The following is a 12,361-nucleotide window of genomic DNA, read 5'->3' on the forward strand; positions in this document are numbered from 1 at the left end:
GAGTACCATGGCAGTGGCCGCTATACACTTCAGACGTGGAGTTACGTGGTCTTCTCTTTCTCAAGTCTCAGGAATAGGGAGTGAAATTTTAACTGTATTCTTTTGTGGATTCAAGCACAATTTATACTACATGAGCAGAAGCCACTACCTTGCAGAACTCATGTCTTGCAAAGGAGTCCAAGTTATTTCTCCACAGTGAGAACTTCTCCTGTGCCTGTACTACCTCTGTGCAGCACATTATAGGTATAGCAATCTCTGAATACATTTTCTATGTTTTCCTAAGATGGGAGAAGAAAGAATTGAAAATACATGCAAAGACTTTAATAGATAATACCAAACAGCTATTTCTGCACCAGCATACCTGGAGGATGAAGTGACTGTTAGTTGTGAGCTGTGCTCTTTGGGTGTCCACCGTAAGCGGAAGCCATGAAGGAATAGGCTTCTACCTTAACAGTGTCCAGTGACTTGTTTAGATGCATCAGATGAACTATACTATAGCTTTGTGCCAAAGACAGGGAAGTGGTTCTCCATATTTCTGTATCTAGGAAGGATTTTCATCAAAAGTGGTAATGCTCTTAGTTCTTTTTTTTTTTTGAAACTCTGGGGGTTTATTTAACAAAATTAAGTTCACATTTCTGAGGCCATCATAGTGCATCCAATGTCCATCAGTCTGGAAAGCTGCAGAATAATGATGCTCATCTTTGTTAAATAATGTTGCGCCTTCCAATAAATATTTGTGATCAGATAAATCCAAATAATAAGGTACATATGCCAGATCTTCGGATTTCCAATGCTGCATATTTAAGACAACAAAAGGGGGTGCCCTGTGACGGAAAACTCGCTGGGCAAATTCTCTTAAGCCACCACAACCACGCTCTTCACACAGTTCAATCTTGGAACAGAATAACTCAGCCACAGCCAGTCGTATTAAGTTTCCATGTGGAATTTCTTGGGGAGGATTTATATTAATGGTACGCTGCTGATCTTCCTGCACTCGAGTTGGGTATCTCCAGTTGGAACAGTAACTCTCTTGAATGCTAGACATAAGATTTTCCAGATTTTTGGTAAAGTTATCATGTTCATTCCCAAATAAATCAATTATTAATGATGCTTTATGAACTTCAGATTTGTATTGCTATTTTTCCATCTTGTCCCAAATCCAAAGTAGCTTCACAGTTGTAAAGCTGTAGGTGTCCATTAAATAAAGGAAATAGTCTACAAACTCTCTACCAAGATGAAGAGAGAGTTCCCTGGGGAAATTTTCATTTTCATTCAGAATGACATATAACAACATCAGGAATCCATCTATGGTGCAGGGATTTTTCAGTCTTATTTCAACATAGAGTGGTGTACAGGATACTGCTTTGCGGCCAGCTTTGATAGTAAAAACACCTCCCCAAGGAATAACAGGCCTCCAAAACGATCGATCTTGGTTACAGTTATTTTTAACTGATGCTTTGATCTCTTCAAACAGTGTCTTCATCCTCCCTGGGAACCGAAAACCGTCGGTGCCGCTGCACCCGTCGCTGCCGCCGCCTGCTCATGGAGAGCCCGGGCTGCCACCGCCACCTCCGCCGCCTCCACCGCCTCTTCTACTAGCACCGCCGGCTGTCTGGTCCTTCCCCGGCTTGAACGCTGGACTCCGTTACGGCCTCCATCGCACCCGCCGCGGCGGGAGCCACAGCAGCTCCAGCGCCCAGGCCCGACCCGACCGGACCCACGGAGCCAATGCTCTCAGTTCTGTACAAATGCCTCATATTTTGTCCATGAATCATCATATTGGTGATTCAAAATAAATTCAACACTCTTACAGTAATATTCTGGTGCCTATGTGATTCATTTATTTTGTTGATCAGTTTTGTTCAAGAGTTGAGCTCAGTTCAAAAAGAAGAAAGCTATTTTGACTACTTGTGCAAAAGTAGAGAACTGTCATATAAGAGTATTACTCAGAGATACAGTAGGCAATGATACTCCACAAGCATTTATGAAAATAAATTTGTTTAGCCTTAAACAGTAGGTTTTTAAAACTTAGCCAGTTGCTTTGTGCAAGGTAGTTTCTTTTCTACACAAAGTCCTCATAAGCAACCAACTTTGTGGGTCATGAAGAAAATATTAAATCCTACTTATGCCTCATATTTCTCTTCCCAAGAGTGTATTTTTCCCAACAATCTTGTGTTCATAATTTCTCCATTGCTGGGCAACTACTTTTAAGCAATTTCCTTTTGGGGTGGGTATTTTGCCTAGCAGTTAAGATGCTGTTTAGAATGTCTGTATCCCACGTAAGGATGCCTGGAGTCATCTCTTTGCTTCAGCTCCCAATTCCAGCTTTCCACTATGGAAGATCCTGGAAGACAGTAGATGATGGCTAAGTAGTTAGATTTCTTTCACCCATGTGAGTCAGGGTTAGGTGGGGGTTCCTGACTTTGGTCATGAGTTATGGACACTTGGAGAATAAACCAATGAATGGTGTGTCTGTCTCTCTCTGCTTTCCTTTAATAATATTTTTCTAAAAAAGGATTGCCTATTAATGATATGATAGATGTTAGCTGGCAAATAACTGGTCTATGCATACTGCATACAGCAGATTGTTTAATAAGTCCTGAAATGTCTGGTTGAGTATCTGAAATCGTTTCAATGATGTACATCCCTGGGAGAATATCAGGGACTCCACAGTGAGAATTCATCAGGTGTTGGGTTCTAAGAGGTGTGCACAACGTTTTAAGAATGCCAGTGTCTTTCATCTTGGTGTCAGCTTTTCCTTTTGATGCTGTTTTAGAATTCTCTTTAGAGCATTTAAGTGTCAACAGAAAAGATTACAAGGGTTCCTGAGAATCCATTTCCAAGTGTAATTTCAATTTTGATACTATAGAAGTTCTTGAAGGATTTTTGAGTTGCTAGTGTCAGTGATGATATTTGTTTGACATGTTTGAATACTGTTTTAATTGCTGAGCACTTGTCCTTTCTCCTACTGTGGGTGATGCTGTGTTCTGAAGGGGGTGGAGCAGAGAATGTAATCAAATAGTGATCACAATTCCACTGGGCCTCACGTTACAGGAATGACCAAGGAAGAAGACAGGAAGATTTCTTGGAGAGATATGTGTCTGTTTGTATTATCAATGGTCTTAACTTTGATATCATACTTAGGACTTAATTCAACTACACAAGCACTCAGTATTTATATATCTAATATGGCTAGTTATATACACAAGCTCATCATTTGACATAAAACCACATTCATTGATCATTATTCATTTATCTTGGTAATAATACCTATAGAAATACATTGTTAGCCACAAAACAAGGCTCATAACAACTTCAGTGACAAAAGTACACTTGGAAGGAATTTCTTGTCCTTGATTAAAGCTTATTTAATGGACAATAACCAAATAATAGAATTTATGAGAATAAATATACACTTTCCTCTTCCTTATCTTAATACTTTGTAAAGCCTTCATGACAATTTTTAAAGACATGTGTGTATTGATGATTGCAACATTACTTCCTAGTAGGAATCTCATCTAAATTAGCCCAGTGTATCCAGAGTTGGTTTTTAAACTGTGTCCTGAAAGTAGACACTAGAGCAGAGTTGCTTCATACACTCATATACCCAGGGATGATTATCACATAGCCTTTGAGGGAGTTTGACAATATTATGGCTTCACAATAATCTCTTGGGCTCTGCTCATAAAAATGATTTCATTTGTTGATGGTTTTGTGAAATGTTGATTATCATATGCCTTCTTGAAGATTTGCAAATCATATTAAGGATTGGAAAAACTTATTTGACATTGTAGATCTTTCAGTGTCATTCATTGTAAATGTACCATTGCCTTTTTTTGGCCACAGTTTTAAATAAGAAAAATCCTGTAGAAAATGCCAGCTTCAGTTTTAGACAAATATCATAACTTGCAAATATGGAACTGAATTGTTTATGGGGGGGTAGCCATTTTGTTAACTGCTTTATATGGATTATTTCCTTAAAAATATATAAAATTGCTTCTAGTGTTAAATCTTGCTTAGAATTGAGGAAACTGAATGTTAAATATATTGCCCAAGGTCACTCAGCTAGGAAAAGAAAAAGCCTATATGTGAACCTGAGCAGATCTCAGATGATAGCACATTTTTAAAAGTACCCTATGTAATTTGTATTCAGAGTGTGGTCCTTGACTCGCATCAAGAAACTTGATAGAAATGCACTAAGAGTGATGAGTTGGTACAGTACGGTCAACATCAGGTAATCAAAGATCTCTGGAGATGGTGTCCTTTCCAAGAAAAAAAAATGGATCTTTCAGTGGCAAGTCCTTTAACCTTACACCCTTTTTATTTTGCTATTTTCCTGTCTTTGTCGTACCTGAAACACAAATGTTAAGTCTGATGGATTTGCAGCCATCATGAAACTATAAGGCACTAATCAGGAAAATAAAAGCCAAGACACTAAGATTTTTGCACAAAATAGAAGCCTCTTAGGATGCTGATAACATAAAGGTATAGTCACTACTTTGATGTGTTGAGCTTTATTGTTGATTTTTTTAAAAAAGATTTTTATTTGAAAGGCAGAATTACAGAGAGACAGGAAGAAATGGAGGAGGGAGAGAGATCTAGATAGATTTAGGTAGACAGCTGAATCGATCAATCCACAGATGTTGTTCGTTCTTCCATACCCTGCTTTACTTCCCAGTTGGCCATAACATCCAGCGCTGGGCCAGGCTGAGGCCGGGAGTTTCATCCTTGTGTTCCACGTGAGTGGCATGGGACCACACACTTTGGCCATCTTCTCTGCTTTCCCTGGCACATTAGCTGAGAGCTGTATCTGAAGTGGAGAAGGCAGGAGTCTAAATGGCCAGCATGGCAAGTAGTGTCCTAACGCTATGCCACAGAGCAGGCCCCTGGCCTTTATCATTCTAAGACAACAAATAAGCTGTGTGGCCTTTATTGTGCGGCAGCAGGTTGTCTCTGATCCCATATCAGAACTCAAGTTCAAGTCCCAGATTCTCTGCTTCCCATCCAGCTCCCAGCTAATGCACCTGGGATAGTAGGGAAAGACTACTGGTATTTTGGCCCATGCCACGCATGTGGGAGACCTGTATGGAGTCCCAGGCTCCTGCCTTTGGCCTAGTCAGGTGAAACAGGGAATGGAAGATCTTTCTTTGTCTCTGTCACACTGCCTTTCAAATGAATAAAATCTTAAAAATAAAAAAAAAAAATCAGTAAGCTGCTATTTCATTGTTCCCAATGTCAATTTTACATTGTTTGATTTTTTTTGTCAATGATAACAAACATGGTTTAGGTTACAATCAAAAAAAGTAAGCATGTATGAATGGACCTGTTCAGATAAAACTAACCCTAGTATCACATTGTAGAACAATTGACAAAAAGTTTGTAGGGGATGAGAGGTAAAGAGGAGCTACATAATGGATAACTTTGCAATTGAGTCATAGGAATTTAACACCATGATCCTATTGGGCCTTTTAGCACAGCCATAAATGAAATGAAGTAATCTGCTATAATGTTGATTTAAATTTTTATATTATAGCAATTTTCAACAATAAAATTTTATTGAGTGAAACTTTACAGCAAATATTATGATAATCATTCTTATTTGGATACAGGATCATTACTGATTGAAGTTAACTCGACAGTTGTTTACAATGCTAGCCATTTTACCAAAATTAGTAATGTTTTCATTTAGAACCATTTAAGTTAAAGTATAGGAAAGATGAAAAAGGGAAAAAGAACTTGTGAAATGAAACACAAAGGATGGAACATGTAAACATGTGCTTTTAGTTATAAAAGTGTTCTAATTTCAAGAGGTAGGTGGGTAGGAGAAAAAGCACATATTCATGGGTTTTGATGCTTAAGCAGACTATATTGATTTAGTTGAATAAATAGAAGTTAAACTAGTATTGATTCTATAAAAACTATTTAATACAAGATATCATAAGTGTCAGGGAATAAAAATGAAGCAAAATGAAGATCTTACTCTCAAAGAATGTCCATTATATTGGAGTCAATATGACCCATGAAGCATATCTGGAGAAGATACTAATTAGGAGCAAAATTAAAGGAGTTCTGTGATACAGAGCAAGGCTGTAGAATTGTGAAGTTTGTAAAGAAAAGTTATAATGATGGGAGCGATTACCTGCGAAAGGGAAATGAACCATTTGGACTTTGTGGAGAAAAGTGATTAAAGAAGAGCAACACGCCAGTGTGATTAGATCAGCGGTGAAGAGAGGTCATGGTGGTAACTATTTATAAAATAGGGCACATAGAGAATAAGGGTGGAATTTGGGGACCAGATATGATGCAACAATATGTATCAGCAGTGAGGCTGATTTGGAATAGAATCATTAGGTGGTGGAAAGGAACTAGATTCTGGATATCTTTCCAAGGGAGAGATAGTATCAGTATTAATAGATTTTGTGTAGATGAAGAAAGAAAAGATATATTTCAAAAACAGATATGCAATGCTTACTAATCAACTAGTAGTGATGTTGAATAGTCTACTTGAGCATGGAAGTCTGGAATACAAAGGTGAAGTAGAGATTGGAGGGAGAAAATGAGAAATCCCAGTATGAAGTTGATACTAGAATACATGAGACTGTGTCCGTGTCACGTACGGAATCAGTGACGATAGTAAAAAGAACAGGGCTAAGACTGAGCCCTGGCATTTTATAATATTTTGAGGATGTTTAAATTCAGAAGATATATAGGAAAAGTACCTGCAAATATGAGAACCAGAGTTAGTGTTCTCTAACAACTACTAGAGGACATTAAAGAACTAGTGATTAACTGTAGCAGTATTATTGTTAGTTCAAGTAAAATAAGACCGAGGGCTGTCAATTGCATGTGGTACTATGGAGATGATAATGAGCCTGAAAAATAAGCCAATACTGTTCAGATATCACCACTATCTCATCAGGAAATGCTTTATTTTTCAGCTCCCTGTCATCCCAGATTTCCACCCATGAAAGTCTCATAAAGTGACGTTGCTGAGTTCAATTATTAGCGCTACTCAGTTCAGCACCATTCATGCTGCCCGTGTTGCTACGCACTGTTGAGTGACTCACTTCTAGCATCTCATTTGAACAGATGCGTTCAAGGGTTGCATTGGTGTTAACTAAATTGGGTAATGTGAAGCTCCAAAATCAGAAGCTGAGACAAAATGTTTTCTGAGGGTGATGCCTTGATCAGTGAAACTGAGAAAAGAAAGGAGAAAAGTCAATACAAAGGTGTATTATACATTTGCTCTCTACTTTAAAAACAAGCTTTATTTTTGTCATGGAAGGAATTCCACTCATGGACCTCAGATTACCTGTTCTGAAACAATGGCAGGAGCACCTGTTGGCAGTTAATTGAGTAGCATTAACACTTTCAGATGGTGCTTATTTGAGTGCAGAAGTGTCTCTCATTATGTCATCAGGGAGGTAAATGTTAGAGAACAGAGTGGTCAAAATCTCACCAGAGGTGAGACCATGGGGACATGGGTAGGTGTAAGGAGGTTTCTGGTATCCTCCCAATAGAGCTGAAGATTTAGATGAGATATGACGTTTATTAAAGCATCAGCTTTGAAGAATGCACTGTGTGTGTGGATTCATGAGAGTGTGTTTCTTCTGTGTATTACATAAAGTGTCTTGATCACTCTCAAAAATAGCAAATATGATATTGACCTTTCAGGCACTCATCAAAGACAGCTATGATACAATAGCCATGATGCTCAACTATTGTATTGATGAACTCATGTTCTGTTCAAATATTTTTAAATAATCTATTGTATTCTCTAAAATGAAGTTTTCTTATTTTATTCAAATGGAAAATAAATTTTCTTTTGAAAATTTTCTACATCTATCTATAGTCATTCTTTATAAATTGTTGCTCTTCAACAAATGTTTACCAAGTCATTGACACGTGCAGGGCCCTGTGTTGAAATAATTGACAAATGCTGGCCATATAAGATGGACCTGAGGAAAATTAGTTTAGTGAACAAAGTCAGACACAGAACCACCACAGAGTCTCACTCACATGTAGAATCCTAAAAAAATACTTAGCTCATGGGCACAGAGAATAGACAGATGGTCAGCAGAGGCCATGAAGGTTAGGAAGGTGAAATAGAGAAGCCGATGGTTAGGTAGAAAAATACAGGTATTGTAGGAGATACACAGTGTATTGATTAATTGGATGTACTCCATAAATATGTACAAATTAGTATGTATTGGAAATACTTTAAAAGCCTGCTCTCTGTACTATTAATGTAGACAGCACTTACTGAGTAAATGTTAAATGACAAATGTTTTTTACAGTAAAATGACTTTTAAAAAGATGTTTACAAAAGTAGCCAGATTGGTTTGGCAGAACTTCTCAGAGGTACTAATGTAAAACATGAAAACCTAGAGAACCAGATAGCATATAATGACTTTTAACATTATTCAAGCTAAGGGTAGTTTGATCACCGAACATCTTGATACTTTAGTGTTCTAAGAAATAACCTTGGGAAACCATTTTGGAACTAACTAGAGTTCCCTAATGTTCTATGTACTAATATCACCAGAAATTTATATACCCAGTCTAACACCCTCATCATTTCTAATGTCTTTAGAATTGATAATTAAATGTTTTTTTCAGCTTTTATCCACACTGATGTAAGTTCTATCATTTAGAAAATGCTATTTCTGTTGCAAACTCAGTTGAAAATGTCATCTATCACATTACTTGCATCTTCTCACATCAGTGACACACAGTAATTACTTCACAGAATTGATATTAGAAAAATGTTTATGCTTATAAGGTTCTTTGTGGCTTTGTTATGAGTAAATCCAATGCTAAGTGCAATGTTAAATTGTAGTTACAAATTCACTTTGGATATTGATAATGTTGAACTGTTTCATTATCTGTGCCCTTGTGATATCTGTTGCATACTGTATGTGTTTAAAACACTTCTGTAGGAAACAAATGATCTCCATTAATTTGGGATGGTTATATATTACAGGCCTTAAATATTTCATTAATAGTGAAGTTGAACAATTATTGAAACAGATTATGTTTTAATCTTACAGGATTTGAAGAACATTTTATAAACAACTATTTTCTATCTTTCAGTCTGAGCAACGTGAATAACAGTTTTATTGAGACCCAACTGTTCTGTAACTTCCTTACCTTTGAGGGGAAACAAGTCTGAGATGAATTTCTGTTAGACAAATGGTTATTATGATGCAAAATATGGTTTGCTATGACTGTGGGCATGTGATTCATTGTGTTTTCATATTTTGAATTCACAAGGGAATGTTGAACATCTCTGAATATAAACATGGAAAACTTCCATAACATCTGCTGCTAATTTCTGCCAGCTGAAAAGTGATAATGATGATGAATATTTTTGTTGATGATGCAGATACATTGGTCTAACTGAATTAACTTGCACACTATGGGTCTCTAATTGAAAACACATGATTTGTAGTATCACCTGGTTTACTTTATGTTTAGTTACATTTTTAACTGGTCTAATATGTTTAATTTTATGATTCATACTTTTTAAAAATTAAAATAATATTACAAATAGGAAATATGGTAGAGTGTATTGTAATGACAATTGCCTTCATTATCCAATCACCATCATGCATTTGTGAATGTAAAATTTGATAGTAGCACCTTTATGGCCTGAAGCAGTAGCTATTAAAGAAGGAAAAAAATTAAAAGTCATTCAACTAACATACCTTAAAATATCTCTCTATATTTCACTATTTGGGCCAAATTAACATATCCTGAAGCTATGCCTATGTAAGTCAATAATGTGAAAGCAGCGGAAATAATAGACTTTTAACATAAATATACTTAAATTTATCAGTGTTTAAAAGGATCTCTACAATTAAATAAAGTCAGTGTAGCTTGTGGGTCTAAATGGATAATTCAAATTTTAATCTTAAATATTGTGACAATCATTGTAACATTTTATATGCCAAAATTGCAGAAAGAGAGTTACCTATTCATATGCTTTCTTACTTGATAAACCTGGCAAGCCTTCCGCCTTTTAAACTAGAATGTTTTGGATGATGGTCTATTTGCCAAACGGACAGTTTTCTTTTTTTCAAATCCTCAGGCCTATAATGTTAATTGTGTTAAGGGTTCATAATGTACTTGGCTAGTGAAAGGCTTTGATTCAAAGTCCTTGTAATTTATTATTTAATCAAATACACAACTCTTATTAAATATCAATTGCATATTTAGGTTTACTTTATAGTTTGCTTAACAAATTGAGGCATATGCTATTATCCACAACAAACGTTTTACATGTGATTTTGCAAAATTAGTATAAATAGTTATTCATGACAGAGTAGCAGTTAGATAATGGAGAATTTTGAAAGGTGAGGATTCTGCTTAATCAACTTTTTTCAAAGATTCAATTAAATTACCGAGTTGAATTCCTTACCTAATGATTGAAGCTGAAGCAGTAAAAAATTATATTCCTTATTTTCAATATAAAGCCTGAATAGTTGCTTTTACTATTCACCAACAGAGCATAAGGAAATATATAATACCATGTACACATGAAGAGACTCCATATGCCAGTGATCCTTTTAAAATGATTCATTTGGTCTGTGGTCTACTGATGCGTATAGTCCTACATGGCAATAGAGGGCTACTTTTGAGTCATCTCACAATTCTTCCCAGGCTATACTCTTCATATTGACTGAGGAAATTTTTTGCACACTTACAAACATTTTCAGGATCACACCTTGATGAGTTTTCTCATACCTCATTTCACTCCATTAGTGCTATTTTTCCTCAATGTTACATGTTCAATATTTTCTTCTTGACATAGTCTGGATCTCGGCAGTTTCCAAAGTAGATACGTTAATTGGTTTCACGATGTACTTCTGATTGGTCGTCTTCAATTTCTCTAGTACTCACATGGTAGGCTATACAGTACTATTATAGTTCTTAAAAGCCTCAAGAGTACAATAGCTGTGTTCTTTTCATTTTCCAGGTGTCCAATTAAGGCTCTTTCAAAAGATAGTATTTCCTTGATGCTCAGCCTGATTGAACTTGAATCTTGAATCAAGAGCTTATCTGCTTTGCGACCTCTTTCACTTACTTAGCTGCTATTTGATTAAGAATACTTAGCCGGCACCAAGGCTCATTTGGCTAATCCTCCGCCTGCGGTGCCGGCACTCCGGGTTCTAGTCCCGGTTGGGGCACTGGATTCTGTCCTGGTTGCTCCTCTTCCAGTCCAGCCATCTGCTGTGGCACGGGAAGGGAGTGGAGGATGGCCCAAGTGCTTGGGCCCTGCACCGGCATGGGAGACCAGGAGGAAGCACCTGGCTCCTGGCTTCGGATTGGTGCAGTACACCGGCCGTAGTGGCCATCTGGGGGTGAACCAACGGAAGGAAGACCTTTCTCTCTCTCTCACTGTCTAACTCTGCCTGTCAAAAAAAAAAAAAAAACACACACACACAAAACTTACCTGCAATAGAGGTTGTTACTACATCTTGTTTTTTCCCTCTATTCTTCGACCATGTATTTACAGATGACCCTTATGCTAAAACCTCCCACAGTAATGCTAATTTGATTATGTCATCTATTTTCTGCTAAGACCCTGGTCTGAATGCTCTCTTATGTAAGTGAGAGCATCCTTACTCAAAGTATAGACCATGAATCTGTGTCTGAAAACTGCCAACTACTGTCCATGAAGCGATGAATACCACAGTGGAGAGCATCTTTGTACTCTGATAGCATTCTCATATTCTCATAATTTTTTCATTGTATCAGTAAATGATCATTTTTTTAAACAAGTGATCTTTTTTTTAAGATTTACTTATTTGATAGGTAGCTATGAGGAAAGAGAAGGGGGGAGAGAGAGAGAAAGAGCTTGAACCTACTGAATCATTCCCTAGGTGGCCACAATGGCCAAGACTGGGCCCGCCTGAAGTCAGGAGCCAAGAGATTATTCTGAGTCTCCTATGTGGGTGCAGGGGCCTAAGCACTTGGGTCATTCTCTGCTGCTTTCCTAGATGCATTAGCAGGGAGCTGGTTTGGAAGTGGAGCTTTCAGGGCTCGACCCGGCACCCATTTGGGATGCCAGCATTGCAGGTGGCAGCTTAACTCATGTTGATGCAATACCAGCACTGTAACAAGTATGAGATTGCTAAAAGTAAATAGGGCAGTATATGCATATAATAACTCTAATTATTGAAGTGACCAGTTGATCTTCAGCACCTTGCCTTTTCAGTGTGTTTGCTTACCTCACTGGGAACAAGGTCATGAAGAGTACCAGTGATGTGAACACATCTTGAAAAACTAGGCTTCAGTACATGATGAGCCCATTTCATGTAAGCAGGCCTTTACGTATTATCAGTGAATCCAAGGCACA

The 12,361-nt window shown here is 37.3% G+C and overlaps 1 pseudogene; it reads right to left on the minus strand.

Annotated features, from left to right (window-relative positions):
* Nucleotides 1-541: 541 nt before the first annotated feature.
* Nucleotides 542-1,570, minus strand: LOC108178442 (dopamine receptor-interacting protein 1 pseudogene; annotated as a pseudogene).
* Between the last annotated feature and the right edge of the window lie 10,791 nt (nucleotides 1,571-12,361).

The sequence above is a fragment of the Oryctolagus cuniculus genome, chromosome 15 (assembly GCF_051225735.1).
Source record: "Oryctolagus cuniculus isolate XC-2025 breed Fujian yellow rabbit chromosome 15, ASM5122573v1, whole genome shotgun sequence".
Taxonomy (NCBI): Eukaryota; Metazoa; Chordata; class Mammalia; order Lagomorpha; family Leporidae; genus Oryctolagus; species Oryctolagus cuniculus.